This window comes from Pleurodeles waltl, chromosome 12 (genome assembly GCF_031143425.1).
Source record: "Pleurodeles waltl isolate 20211129_DDA chromosome 12, aPleWal1.hap1.20221129, whole genome shotgun sequence".
NCBI lineage: Eukaryota > Metazoa > Chordata > Amphibia > Caudata > Salamandridae > Pleurodeles > Pleurodeles waltl.
This window is the reverse complement of record NC_090451.1, coordinates 353,253,116-353,267,140: the sequence shown is the minus strand read 5'-3', so window position 1 is coordinate 353,267,140 and position 14,025 is coordinate 353,253,116. Positions and strand designations below refer to the sequence as shown.

Sequence of the window (14,025 nt, the reverse complement as noted above, 5' to 3'; positions counted from 1 at the left end):
TGTGTTCCATTATAATGTCCATTCCCTGTAGGGATATGGACTACCTCAAAAGTTTAGTGTTCTCACCTATCGTTTGCATTAGGAATCTGAGAGGTCTGTGGACAGTTAGAACAACAAAGTGAGTGTCAAACAAGTATGGCCTCTGCTTTGAGGGACCAAAGCACAGCAAAGACCTCCCCCTCAATGGCACTCCAATGCTGCTCCCTGGGGAGTAACCTCCTGCTAATGAAAGCAACAGGCTGGTCAAGGCCATCATCATTGGTTTAGGACAGGACTGCTCCTATCCCATGTTCAGAGGCTTCTGTCTGTACAATGACCTGCCTAGAATAATATGGAGCTTTAAGAACTGGTGCTGAGAACATTGCTTCTTTCAAGGTGTCAAAGGCCTTTTGACAGTCAAGGGTCCAGTTTAACTTCTTTAGCATCTTTTTTAGGTCAGTTCAGTGAGGGGAGTCACAATGGACCCATATCCCTTCACAACCCGCCTGCAGTATACAGTCAAGCTAAGGAATGCCCTGACTTGAGTCTGGGTTTTTGGAGCTTCCAGTCTAGAATTGTCTGGATCTTGGGTTGTAAAAGTTGCACTTGGCCTACACCTACAAGGTGACCCAAGTATACAACTGTGCCCTGCCCTATTTGGCATTTAGATGCTTTAATAGAGACGCCTGCTGTTTGCAAGGCCGGCAAAACATTCCCAGGTGGACCAGGAGATCCTCCAGCTGGAGCTAAAGACTGCAATATCATGTAGATGTGCTGCACTAAAGGACTCCAAACCAGCAAGGACTCGATTCACCAACCGTTGGAAGGTGGCAGGGGCATTCTTTAAGCCAAAGATGTAGGAGGCTGACCTGGCTTATAGTGGGTACCTGATGGTACTTACACCTTGTGCCAGGTCCAGTTATCCCTTATTAGTAGAGTAGTAGTGTTCTAGCAGCTTAGGCTGATAGAGGTAGCTATAGCAGAGCAGCTTAGGCTGAACTAGGAGACATGCAAAGCTCCTACTATACCACTTATACCATATCGCACTATATCATAAGAATCACAATACTCAGAGTTACTAAAAATAAAGGTACTTTATTTTAGTGACAATGTGCCAAAAAATATCTCAGAGGATATATTCCCTTAGGAGGTAAGTAAAATACACAAAATATACACACAAACCAAAATCAAGTAAGTAAACAGTTAGAAAAGTAGTGCAAACACTGTAGAACACAATAGGATGCAATAGGCCTAGGGGACAACACAAACCATATACTAAGAAAGTGGAATGCGAATCACTTAGGGACCCCAGGCCTAGTGTAGTGTGTAGAGGGTTGCTGGGAGTGTAAGAAAACACTAAGGGTGTCCAAGATACCCCACTCCAAGACCCTGAAAATTAGGATTAAAGTTACCCTACTTCCCCAGAAACACACTAAAGTTGTGATAGGAGGTTCTGCAAAGACAACAACTGACTGCAAAGCACTGAAGACGGATTCCTGGACCTGAGGACCTGTAAAGGAAAGGGACCAAGTCCAAGAGTCACAAAAGTGTCCAGGGGGGGCAGGAGCCCACTAAACCCCGGATGAAGGAGCAAAATGGCTGCCTCTGGGTGGAAGAAGCTGAAGATTCTGCAACAACGGAAGATGCCAGGAACTTCTCCTTTGCACAGAAGATGTCCCACTGCGTGCTGGGAGATACAGAGTTGTTTTCACGCAGAAAGACCACAAACAAGCCTTGCTAGTTGAAGAGAATGGGTGCTGCCTGGTCCCAGGAAGGACCAGGAGGTCGCCCCTTGGAGGAGGAGACAGAGGGGGCGCTCAGCAGCACAGAGAGCCCACGCAGAATCAGGCAGCACCCGCAGAAGCACTTGAACAGGCGTTCAAGAAATCTGAGCACGGCGGTCGTCTCAACACTACAAAGGAGGGTCCCACGAAGTCGGTGGTCAACTCAGCAAGTTGAGCAATGCAGGACGGAGTTCTGGGGACCTGGGCTATGCTGTGCAGCTGCAGTTCACGCAGTACACAAGATTACTGTCTGGTGTGGGGAGGCAAGTACTTACCTCCACCAAATTTAGACAGAAGGACCACTGGACTGTCGGGGTCACTTGGATCCAGCTCCTGTGTTCCAGGGACCACGCTCGTCAAGATGAGAGGGGTCCCAGAGGACCGATGATGCAGAAGTTTGGTGCATGCGTTAGCAGGGGGAAGGTTCTGTGGACCCATGGGACATTTCTTCTTGGTTTCCAGTGCAGGGTGAAGGCAGACAGCCCTCAGAGCATGCGCCACCAGGAAACAGTCGAAAAAGCCGGCAGGATTAGGCGCTACAATGTTGCTGGTAGTCGTCTTGCTACTTTGTTGCGGTTTAGCAGGCGTCCTGGAGCAGTCAGCAGTCGATCCTTGGCAGAAGTCAAAGAGAGAGATGCAGAGGAACTCTGGTGAGCTCTTGCATTCGTTATCTGACGACAAACCCACAGGAGAGACCCTAAATAGCCCTCAGAGGAGAATTGGCCACCTAACCAGGTAAGCACCTATCAGGAGGGGTCTCTGACGTCACCTGCTGGCACTGGCTACTCAGAGGCCTCCACTGTGCCCTCACACCTCTGCATTAAAGATGGCAGGGGTCTGGGACACACAGGAGGAGCTCTGGGCACCACCCCTGGGGTGGTGATATACAGGGGAGTGGTCTCTCCCCTTTCCTTTGTCCAGTTTTGCGCTAGAGCAGGGACTGGGGTCCCTGAACTGGTGTAGACTGGATTATGCAAGGAGGGCACCGTTTGTGCCCTTCAAAGCATTTCCAGAGGCTCTGGGAGGCTACCTCTCCCAAGCCTGTAATACCTATTTCCCAGGGGAGAGGGTGTAAAATCCTCCTCCCAAAGGAAAGGCATTGTTCTGCCTTCCTGGGATTGAGCTGCTCAGACCCCAGGAGGGCCAAAACCTGTCTGTGAGATGGCAGCAGGTGGGGCTGCAGTGGAAACCTCAGAGAGCTGGTTTAGCAGTACGGGGTCCATAGTGGAGCCCCCAGGGTGCATGGGATTGGCCCTCCAATACCAGATTTGGATTGGGGGGACAATTCCATGATCTTAGACATCTCACATGGCCATATTCGGAGTTACCATTGTGAAGCTTCATATATGTATTGACATTTATGTAGTGCACGCTTCTAATGGTATCCCCGCACTCACGAAGTAGGGGAATTGGCCCTCGACAACGTGGGGACACCTTTGCTAGTGCAAGGGTGCCCTCACACACACAGTAACTTTGCACCTAGCCTTCAGTAAGTGAAGGTTAGACATATAGGTGACTTATGAGTTACCTTAGTGCAGTGAAAATTGCTGTGAAATAGTGTGTGCACTATTTCACTCATGCTGCAGTGGCAGTCCTGATGAAAGGTTTGTATGAGCTCCTCATGGGTGCATGGAATTGGCCCCCTAATACTAGAATCAGATTGGGGTATAATTCCCAGTTGTTAGACACCTTACATGGCCATATTCGGAGTTTACCATTGTGAAGCCACATTTTTTAATTGACCTATATGTAGTGCACACTTATAATGGCGTCCCAGCACTCACAAAGTCTGGGGAAATGGGCCTGGACGACAAGGGGGCACCTCTGCTAGTGCAGGGGTGCCCTCACACACAAGTACTATGCACGTAGCCTTCAGGGTCTGAAGTTTAGATATTTAGGTGACTTATAAGTGACCTTGTGCAGTGAAAATGGCTGTGAAATAGTGCCTACACTATTTCACTCAGGCTATAATGGCAGTCTTGAAGAAGTGTTTGAGTGTTTGTATGTGTTCCTTATAGATGGCAAAAGAAATGCTGCAGCCCATAAGGATCTCCTGGAACCCCAATGCCCTGGGTACCTAGGTACCATATACTAGGGACTTACAGGGGAGGGGGTCAATGGGAGAGATGGGGGTTTACAACACTGACAAATCCAAAACAAACTGATTATTTGTTTATAAAAAAAAAAGCCTATTCCCATAGTAGACCCTGTAGGAAAGTACCCTCTTTTGCCATGGTTACCCACATTTTCTGCCTGATGTCAGTGTGTTTGACTGTGTTCACTGGGATCCTGCTAACCCAGACCCCAGTGATTATGCTCTCCCTCCTCTAAATGTGTGTACTGGTAACCCACTATTTAAATCTACAATTGGCATACTTGTGCCCCTTATAAGTCCCTAGTATATGGTACTTATGTACTGAGGGCATTTGGGTTCCAGGGGATCCCTAAGGGCTGCAGCATATCTTTTGCCACCCATAGGGAGCCCATGCAAAGGCTTCTGCAGGACTGCCATTGCTGCTTGCGTGAAAGGGTGCATGCCCCTTTCGCTGTCATTTATACTGCACCAGGTCACGTATAAGTCACCCCTATAGCAGGCCCTCCAGCCCTGAGGGTAGGGTGCGGACTACCTGTGTGTGAGGGCACCCCTGCACTAGCAGAGGTGCCTCCACGACCGCCAGGACCATTTTCCTGGACTTCGTGAGTGCGGAGATGCCATTTTACACGTTTACTGGACATAGGTCACAACCTATGTCCAGCTACATAATGGTAACTCCAAACATAGGCATGTTTGGTATCAAAATGTTGGAGGCTAACCCTCTATATAGCGTACAAAACCAAGTACTCTATGCAGATGGTCCAGATAGACACATTTTAGTTTTCAGGGGTAAAAATCAGACCACCTAATGCTCTAATTTTTAAGGTAGCTGGTCGAGCAGTTAGGCTAATCCAGGAGATGTGCTAAGTATTTGCTGTACTCACAAATCCAATCATGCACCACACACACTCAATGAATAATTTGAGACCCGAATTTATAAAAATACTTCAGACATTTATATAATTTTAAAACCAAAATCTTGAGAATAGGTTAAGTACTTTTCTTGTTATGACTTTTTAAAGTTTTATCAAAGTTAGTCTTTCTGTGCGCAATTATGCACCATAGGAATCAATAGGCAGTCACTTTTAAACATGCATTAAAAATCGAACGGTTGAGTTACCAGTCTCTTCTTTTTCAGGATGGTCGCAGAGGTCAGTGGGCAACTTGTACCTGCTGGAGAGCTTTGGGCAGCTCCCGGTTTCGGCAGGAGCAACGCTGGCAAAGTTCTTGGCACAGGCACACGGCCACCTGGATGGGCCACTTGGAAAAGGAGCTGGTTTGGAAATTCAAAGTGGTGCCTGGGGGCCCCCTTTGGCTATCAAGGTCACAACGGGTTGGGGACCTGGGGCACACAGCAGAACCCACAATGCAATGCCCAGGACGGCCAGGTGCAGGGTGTTTTGGAGGTTTTGGATGCTATGTGCAACGGTGCCCTCTGGAGATGGAGGTAAGTATCTTTGGGGGTCGCTTGCAGGACAATGGGGGCACTCTGGTCAGAGGTCTGTGGTGTTCCTGAAGTCCCTCGACTGGGGCTTCCTTTTGATCCTTTGTTAGCTCTGGGGGAGCTGGTTTTCCCCTGGTCCGATGTCAGCTGACCAGGATCCAGGGTATTGCTCTATATGGCCACCAGGGGCCGCAGCACCACCAAACTCGGTACATGTGGGGGGCACTTCTGGACTGTCATCTGTTTGTCGTTGGGTCCAGCTGTGACTTCTGGTCGTGGAGATATCGGCGATTCAGTGAAGTGTCCTTCACTGGTTTCTTGGTCTTTTGCAGTTTACTTGCTTTTCTTGAGTGATGACTTCACTCAGGAGGGAGATCTGGGGTGATCCTTGAGGCCTAAAAGGCCCCTGGGTTTCTTGGGGGTCAGTCCAGTGTTCAGCTCCTCCGCTGTTGCGATTGCCAGGACTCTGGTGCAGCAAACAGGGGTCTTGGCGTCTCTTCTGGTGCAACAGGTCCTCAGTTCTCATCCTGGGGGTTTCTCTGGTGCTGGTTTTCTTGTCTTCTTGGAATCTTCTTCAAGTCCTTTTCAAATATAATGTCTTGGTCCAGGGGAGCCCACTAAATACTGAATTTAGTGGGCCTTTTAGGGGGAAACTGGTAGTGTCCAATGGGACACTTACCCTTGGATGGCTACACCCACTATAGTGACCACTTCCTGTGGGAAGGGTCACTTCCCTAAACCTGATTGGCTATTTGTACGAAGGTAGCCTCTTTCTAGCCTTGTTACCCCCACTTTTGGCCTGTTTGTGAGTATATGTCAGGGTTTTTTTACTGTCTCACTGGGATCCTGCTAGCCAGGGCCCAGTGCTCATAGTGAAAACCCTATGTAGGAAAGCACCATCTTGCCTGGCATGTTACCCCCATTTTTCACTGTATATATGTTGTTTTAGTTGTATGTGTCACTGGGACCCTGGTAACCCAGGGCCCCAGTGCTCATAAGTGTGCCTGTATGTGTTACCTGTGTAGTGACTAACTGTCTCACTGAGGCTCTGCTAATCAGAACCTCAGTGGTTATGCTCTCTCATTTCTTTCCAAATTGTCACTGACAGGCTAGTGACCATTTTTACCAATTTACATTGGCTTACTGGAACACCCTTATAATCCCCTAGTATATGGTACTGAGGTACCCAGGGTATTGGGGTTCCAGGAGATCCCTATGGGCTGCAGCATTTCTTTTGCCACCCATAGGGAGCTCTGACAATTCTTACACAGGCCTGCCACTGCAGCCTGAGTGAAATAACGTCCACGTTATTTCACAGCCATTTTACACTGCACTTAAGTAACTTATAAGTCACCTATATGTCTAACCTTTACCTGGTAAAGGTTAGGTGCAAAGTTACTTAGTGTGAGGGCACCCTGGCACTAGCCAAGGTGCCCCCACATTGTTCAGAGCCAATTCACTGAACTTTGTGAGTGCGGGGACACCATTACACGCGTGCACTACATATAGGTCACTACCTATATGTAGCTTCACCATGGTAACTCCGAATATGGCCATGTAACATGTCTATGATCATGGAATTGCCCCCTCTATGCCATCCTGGCATGGTTGGTACAATTCCATGATCCCAGTGGTCTGTAGCACAGACCCTGGTACTGCCAGACTGCCCTTCCTGGGGTTTCTCTACAGCTGCTGCTGCTGCCAACCCCTCAGACAGGCATCTGCCCTCCTGGGGTCCAGCCAGGCCTGGCCCAGGATGGCAGAACAAAGAACTTCCTCTGAGAGAGGGTGTGACACCCTCTCCCTTTGGAAAATGGTGTGAAGGCAGGGGAGGAGTAGCCTCCCCCAGCCTCTGGAAATGCTTTGTTGGGCACAGATGTGCCCAATTCTGCATAAGCCAGTCTACACCGGTTCAGGGACCCCTTAGCCCCTGCTCTGGCGCGAAACTGGACAAAGGAAAGGGGAGTGACCACTCCCCTGACCTGCACCTCCCCTGGGAGGTGTCCAGAGCTCCTCCAGTGTGCTCCAGACCTCTGCCATCTTGGAAACAGAGGTGCTGCTGGTACACTGGACTGCTCTGAGTGGCCAGTGCCACCAGGTGACGTCAGAGACTCCTTGTGATAGGCTCCTTCAGGTGTTAGTAGCCTTTCCTCTCTCCTAGGTAGCCAAACCCTCTTTTCTGGCTATTTAGGGTCTCTGTCTCTGGGGAAACTTGAGATAACGAATGCATGAGCTCAGCCGAGTTCCTCTGCATCTCCCTCTTCACCTTCTGATAAGGAATCGACCGCTGACCGCGCTGGAAGCCTGCAAACCTGCAACATAGTAGCAAAGACGACTACTGCAACTCTGTAACGCTGATCCTGCCGCCTTCTCGACTGTTTTCCTGCTTGTGCATGCTGTGGGGGTAGTCTGCCTCCTCTCTGCACCAGAAGCTCCGAAGAAATCTCCCGTGGGTCGACGGAATCTTCCCCCTGCAACCGCAGGCACCAAAAAGCTGCATCTCCGGTCCCTTGGGTCTCCTCTCAGCACGACGAGCGAGGTCCCTCGAATCCAGCGACACCGTCCAAGTGACCCCCACAGTCCAGTGACTCTTCAGCCCAAGTTTGGTGGAGGTAAGTCCTTGCCTCACCTCGCTGGGCTGCATTGCTGGGAACCGCGACTTTGCAAGCTTCTCCGGCCCCTGTGCACTTCCGGCGGAAATCCTTCGTGCACAGCCAAGCCTGGGTCCACGGCACTCTAACCTGCATTGCACGACTTTCTAAGTTGGTCTCCGGCGACGTGGGACTCCTTTGTGCAACTTCAGCGAGCACCGTTTCACGCATCCTCGTAGTGCCTGTTTCTGGCACTTCTCCGGGTGCTACCTGCTTCAGTGAGGGCTCCTTGTCTTGCTCGACGTCCCCTCTCTCTGCAGGTCCAATTTGCGACCTCCTGGTCCCTCCTGGGCCCCAGCAGCGTCCAAAAACGCCAAACGCACGATTTGCGTGTAGCAAGGCTTGTTGGCGTCCATCCGGCGGGAAAACACTTCTGCACGACTCTCCAAGGCGTGGGGGATCCATCCTCCAAAGGGGAAGTCTCTAGCCCTTGTCGTTCCTGCAGTATTCACAGTTCTTCAGCCTAGTAAGAGCTTCTTTGCACCAACCGCTGGCATTTCTTGGGCATCTGCCCATCTCCGAGCTGCTTGTGACTTTTGGACTTGGTCCCCTTGTTCCACAGGTACCTTCAGACAGGAATCCATCGTTGTTGCATTGCTGATTTGTGTTTTCCTTGCATTCTCCCTCTAACACGACTATTTTGTCCTTAGGGGAACTTTGGTGCACTTTGCACTCACTTTTCAGGGTCTTGGGGAGGGTTATTTTTCTAACTCTCACTATTGTCTAATAGTCCCAGCGACCCTCTACAAGGTCACATAGGTTTGGGGTCCATTCGTGGTTCACATTCCACTTTTGGAGTATATGGTTTGTGTTGCCCCTATCCCTATGTTTCCCCATTGCATCCTATTGTAACTATACATTGTTTGCACTGTTTTCTAAGACTATACTGCATATTTTTGCTATTGTGTATATATATATTTTGTGTATATTTCCTATCCTCTCACTGAGGGTACACTCTAAGATACTTTGGCATATTGTCATAAAAATAAAGTACCTTTATTTTTAGTATAACTGTGTATTGTGTTTTCTTATGATATTGTGCATATGACACTAAGTGGTACTGTAGTAGCTTCACACGTCTCCTAGTTCAGCCTGAGCTGCTTTGCTAAGCTACCATTATCTATCAGCCTAAGCTGCTAGACACCCTATACACTAATAAGGGATAACTGGGCCTGGTGCAAGGTGCAAGTACCCCTTGGTACTCACTACAAGCCAGTCCAGCCTCCTACATTGGTTGTGCAGTGGTGGGATAAGTGCTTTGAGACTACTTACCACTCTTGTCATTGTACTTTTCATAAGAGAAAAATATACAAAACAAGGTCAGTGTATATACACATAGCCAAAAAGTTTTGCATTTCCTCTTTTCACTCTTTTCTAAGTGCTGAAAAGTACTTCTAAACTTTCAAAAAGTTCTTAAAAGTTTAAAAAGTTTTTTTTCTGTCTTTCCAAAAAGTTCTGAAAACTTTTTTCTCTTTGTCTATCACTTTAACTCTCTCTAAAAAATGTCTGGCACAGGCCAAAAAGTTGAACTGTCCAAACTTGCATATGATCACCTTAGCTGGAAAGGAGCAAGGAGTCTCTGCATAGAGAGAGGTTTGAGTGTAGGGAAGAATCCTTCTTTAGAACTGTTAATTAATATGCTTAGAGTACAGGATAAGGCCATAAGTGCCCAATCTGTAGAAAAAGTAGCTAATGGTTCTCAATCTGATCCAGGGACTCCCCCAGGAAAAGGTTCAGGAAAGAAACTTCTCAGCCTGCCCATTACTAGACAGTCTAGCATAGTTGGTACAGAGGTTGAATCACATCATACTGATGATGTGCTCTCACATTATACTGGTAGCCAAGCTGTTAGGGTGCCCTCTGTAAGGGACAGGTCTCCTTCTGTTCATTCCCATCATACCTCTGTATCTAGAAATGTCCCTCCCACCCACCCTGATGACAGATTGTTGGAAAGGGAGCTCAATAGATTGAGAGTGGAGCAAACCAGACTGAAGCTCAAGAAGCAACAGCTGGATTTGGATAGACAGTCTTTAGAAATAGAGAGGGAAAGACAGAAAATGGGTTTAGATACCCATGGTGGCAGCAGCAGTATTCCCCATAGTCATCCTGCAAAAGAGCATGATTCCAGGAATCTGCATAAGATAGTTCCCCCTTACAAGGAGGGGGATGACATTAACAAGTGGTTTGCTGCACTTGAGAGGGCCTGTGCTGTACAGGATGTCCCTCAAAGGCAGTGGGCTGCTATCCTATGGCTATCATTTACTGGAAAAGGTAGGGATAGGCTCCTTACTGTAAAAGAAAATGATGCTAACAATTTCCAAGTTCTTAAGAATGCACTCCTGGATGGTTATGGCTTAACCACTGAACAGTACAGGATCAAGTTCAGAGATACCAAAAAGGAGTCTTCACAAGACTGGGTTGATTTCATTGACCAGGCAGTGAAGGCCTTGGAGGGGTGGTTACATGGCAGTAAAGTTACTGATTATGACAGCCTGTATAACTTAATCCTGAGAGAGCATATTCTTAATAATTGTGTGTCTGATTTGTTGCACCAGTACTTGGTGGACTCTGATCTGACCTCTCCCCAAGAATTGGGAAAGAAGGCAGACAAATGGGTCAGAACAAGAGTGAACAGAAAAGTTCATACAGGGGGTGACAAAGATGGCAACAAAAAGAAGGATGGTAAGTCTTCTGACAAGGGTGGGGACAAATCTAAAAATGAGTCTTCATCAGGCCCACAAAAACACTCTGGTGGGGGTGGTGGGCCCAAACCCTCCTCTAATCAGAACAAGGAAAAGAAACCATGGTGCTATTTATGTAAGATAAAAGGCCATTGGACAACAGATCCCAGTTGTCCAAAGAAAGGCACCACAGCTCCTACCACTACAACCCCTACTGCTACACCTAGTGTCCCTACTAATAGCAGTGGTGGTGGGAGCAAACCTACTAATAGCCAATCCAAGGGAGTAGCTGGGCTCACTTTTGGTAATTTAGTTGGGGTTGGTCTGATTAGGGAGACCACAGAGGCTACTTTAGTCTCTGAAGGGGCTATTGACTTAGCCACTTTGGTTGCTTGCCCCCATAACTTGGAGAAGTACAAGCAACTAACCCTAATAAATGGTGTTGAGGTCCAGGCCTACAGGGACACAGGTGCCAGTGTCACAATGGTGATTGAGAAACTGGTGCACCCTGAACAACACATACTTGGACACCAGTACCAAGTAACCGATGCTCACAACATAACACAAAGCCACCCCATGGCTGTTGTAAATCTCAACTGGGGGGGGGTATCTGGTCCAAAGAAAGTTGTGGTAGCTTCAGATTTACCTGTAGACTGTCTATTAGGGAACGATTTGGAGACATCAGCTTGGTCAGATGTGGAGTTGGAGGCCCATGCAGCAATGCTGGGCATCCCAGGGCATATTTTTGCTTTGACAAGGGCTCAGGCCAAAAAGCAAAAAGGACAGGGAAGCTTGGATCCTGGAACAATGGACCAAGTGCTCCCTAAAGCTAGGGCTAGTAGAAGCAAACCACTTCCTACTATCCCTCCCTCTACAGTGGATTCTAATTCTGAGGAAGAAGAATTCCCTCCCTGTGCAGAACCTACACCAGAGGAGCTGGAAGCAGACACTGCTGAGCTTTTGGGTGAAGGGGGGCCTGCCAGAGAGGAGCTGAGTGTGGCACAGCAAACCTGTCCCACATTAGAGGGTCTCAGACAGCAAGCTGTCAAACAGGCTAATGGGGATGTCAGTGACTCACACAGAGTTTACTGGGAGGACAACCTCTTGTACACTGAGCATAGGGATCCTAAACCTGGAGCTGCCAGGAGATTAGTGATTCCTCAGGAGTACAGAAAGTTCCTCCTAACACTGGCACATGACATTCCCTTAGCTGGGCACCTGGGTCAAATGAAAACTTGGGACAGATTGGTACCACTGTTTCATTGGCCTAGGATGTCTGAGGACACAAAAGAATTTTGTAAGTCCTGTGAAACCTGTCAAGCCAGTGGCAAGACAGGTGGCACCCCAAAGGCACCCCTTATCCCACTGCCTGTGGTTGGGGTTCCCTTTGAAAGGGTAGGGGTTGACATAGTTGGCCCCCTTGACCCTCCTACTGCTTCAGGCAATAGGTTTATCTTAGTGGTAGTGGACCATGCCACAAGGTATCCTGAAGCAATTCCTTTAAGGACCACTACAGCTCCTGCAGTGGCAAAGGCCCTCCTGGGAATATTTTCCAGGGTGGGCTTCCCAAAGGAAGTAGTATCAGACAGAGGAAGCAATTTCATGTCTGCATACTTAAAGGCCATGTGGAAGGAGTGTGGTGTAACTTACAAGTTCACAACACCCTATCATCCACAAACAAATGGACTGGTGGAGAGATTTAATAAAACTCTCAAAGGCATGATTATGGGACTCCCTGAAAAACTCCGCAGGAGATGGGATATCCTTCTACCATGCCTCCTTTTTGCCTACAGGGAGGTACCCCAGAAAGGAGTGGGCTTCAGCCCCTTTGAACTTCTTTTTGGACACCCTGTTAGGGGTCCACTCACACTTGTAAAGGAGGGTTGGGAACAACCTTTAAAAGCTCCTAAGCAGGATATTGTGGACTATGTACTTGGCCTCAGATCAAGGATGGCTGAGTACATGAAAAAGGCCAGTAAAAACCTTCAGGCCAGCCAAGAGCTCCAGAAGCAATGGCATGATCAGAAGGCTGTTTTGGTTCAGTACCAACCAGGGCAGAAAGTGTGGGTCTTGGAGCCTGTGGCCCCAAGAGCACTCCAAGATAAATGGAGTGGTCCACACACAATTGTTGAAAAGAAGGGTGAAGTCACCTACTTGGTTGACTTAGGCACTGCCAGGAGTCCCCTTAGGGTGCTCCATGTCAACCGCCTGAAACCCTACTATGACAGGGCTGATCTCACCCTGCTCATGGCAACAGATGAGGGACAGGAAGAAGACAGTGATCCTCTACCTGATCTCTTCTCTTCCACAGAACAAGATGCTCTTGTGGAAGGTGTAGTTTTGGCGGATTGTCTTACTGCTGAGCAGAAAGATAATTGCATAAATCTCCTAGGACAATTTTCAGAACTCTTCTCCATTGTGCCAGGCACCACTTCTTGGTGTGAGCACACTATAGATACTGGAGACAGTTTACCTGTCAAAAGTAAGATCTATAGGCAGCCTGACCATGTCAGGGACTGCATAAAGCAAGAAGTTCAGAAGATGTTGGAACTAGGAGTGGTTGAGCACTCTGACAGTCCATGGGCTTCTCCTGTGGTACTGGTACCAAAACCCAATTCTAAAGATGGAAAGAAGGAAATGAGGTTTTGTGTAGACTATAGAGGTCTCAACTTGGTAACCAAAACAGATGCTCACCCTATACCCAGGGCAGATGAGCTAATAGATACACTGGCATCTGCCAAGTATCTTAGCACTTTTGATTTGACTGCAGGGTATTGGCAGATCAAAATGTCAGAAGATGCTAAACCTAAGACTGCATTTTCTACCATTGGAGGACATTACCAGTTTACTGTAATGCCTTTTGGTTTGAAAAATGCACCTGCCACTTTTCAGAGGTTGGTGAACACAGTCCTGCAAGGGCTGGAAGCTTTCAGTGCAGCATATTTGGATGATATAGCTGTCTTTAGCTCCAGCTGGGATGATCACCTGGTCCACCTTTGGAAAGTTTTGGAGGCCCTGCAAAAGGCAGGCCTCACTATCAAGGCTTCAAAGTGCCAGATAGGGCAGGGTAAGGTGGTTTATCTGGGACACCTTGTTGGTGGGGAACAGATTGCACCACTTCAGGGGAAAATCCAAACTATTATTGATTGGATTCCCCCTACCACTCAGACTCAGGTGAGAGCCTTCCTAGGCCTCACTGGGTATTACAGGAGGTTCATTAAGAACTATGGCTCCATTGCAGCCCCTCTTAATGACCTCACATCCAAGAAAATGCCTAAAAAGGTATTATGGACAGCAAACTGTCAGAAAGCTTTTGAGGAGCTGAAGCAGGCCATGTGCTCTGCACCTGTCCTGAAAAGCCCTTGTTACTCTAAAAAATTCTATGTCCAAA

General features: G+C 48.1%; 1 protein-coding gene across 6 annotated transcripts in view; it reads right to left on the bottom strand.

Annotated features, from left to right (window-relative positions):
* SLC7A9 (solute carrier family 7 member 9) overlaps window positions 1-14,025 on the bottom strand; it is a 971,101-nt gene that overhangs the window by 425,634 nt on the left and 531,442 nt on the right. The window lies entirely within an intron of this gene.